Below are 1,281 nucleotides of genomic sequence, written 5' to 3'. Positions count from 1 at the left end.
TCCAAGATGGATTGCAGTATTTCAAGTGTCATCACTGAGCCACATTCCCATGAAGTCTTGCCCTCTCCTACAAGGCTTTCCTGATTGATTTACTCCTTTTGTAAAATCTTCTAGCATCTTACAATCCTTTGCCTACAGGATAGATTCAAAACTCCTTAGAGTAATCTATAAATTCCTCCATTCTTTGGCCACTGCCTAAATCACTAGTCTCATCCCTTGTCATACTCTGACCTATCCCTTAAGATTGAGAATCTGTGTGAAGCTTTCTCTGCCTTCTCTTTCCCATCCTCCAGAATTAGAGATGATCGTCCTGTCCTTTAGGAATCCGTAGTTCTAGAGAGACACCTATTTACAAGTCTTCTTCAAGCCTGTCACAGTACATTGCAAATGACTGATTATATGTAGTCTCTAAAACAGGAGTGACAAACAAGTTTTATTTCTGTCGTATGCTAATTTTAATCAATGGTTAGAGATTGCCTGCAATCGCTGTTGAGAAAGAATTTTTGAAGAGCTGACTTGACCTCCTTTCAAGTTTTATCTACTATTGGAACAAGTAGGGAGAAGAATGGTATTTGGACCAGCTATTTGTCATCCTTGCCCTAGGCTGCGAGTCCTGGAAGGTAATGAAATGTGATTTTTTCATTCTCAGTGTCTGGCGCAGTGGCTGACTCAAAATTCATTGAAAACACAAACCTCAAGAACCACTCATCCTAATCTGTAACTCCACGCACAGGAATCCATACTCATTCTTTTCTGGTCCTTTAAAGAAAAATACATAAGTACTTGAGTATAATTTGTGTGACTTGACTAATAAGGGGAGATACTCATGTGTCGTTATGGACAGAATGACAAGGGACCTAGTAAGAGTGACATCAGAGGCACCCCAAACACAACTTTTCCTAGTAGCTTTGTAAAATTTTTTGGACGATTATTTGACCCTTCCCAAGCTCAATTTCCTCATCAGGAACATAGGGATAATGAAATCTGCTTTGCAAGGTTGCCATAGGGATCAGAAATAAAAAGCATCATTACATAGTGGGCCCTCCGTAAATGATAACTATTAGTATGTGCTATTTTGGTTCACAGCAAATTTCCATGGGAAGAAATACATTTTTTCAAACCCAAAGGAGATAATTTTAGTCCCTTTTAAGAGGCATTTTTCTGCTCAGTCATGTAGGTTGTTTTGTTAGTAACATACAATCGGTGAGTATCAACTCCATTTATTACATCTTTATGTTGCCCCTGCACTAGCCCTGAGCTCATGTTGCACAGCAGCCTCAA

Source organism: Monodon monoceros, unplaced genomic scaffold (assembly GCF_005190385.1).
Source record: "Monodon monoceros isolate NGI ecotype Baffin Bay Population unplaced genomic scaffold, NGI_Narwhal_1 Super_Scaffold_5, whole genome shotgun sequence".
Lineage (NCBI taxonomy): Eukaryota > Metazoa > Chordata > Mammalia > Artiodactyla > Monodontidae > Monodon > Monodon monoceros.
This window is presented reverse-complemented; position numbering follows the sequence as displayed.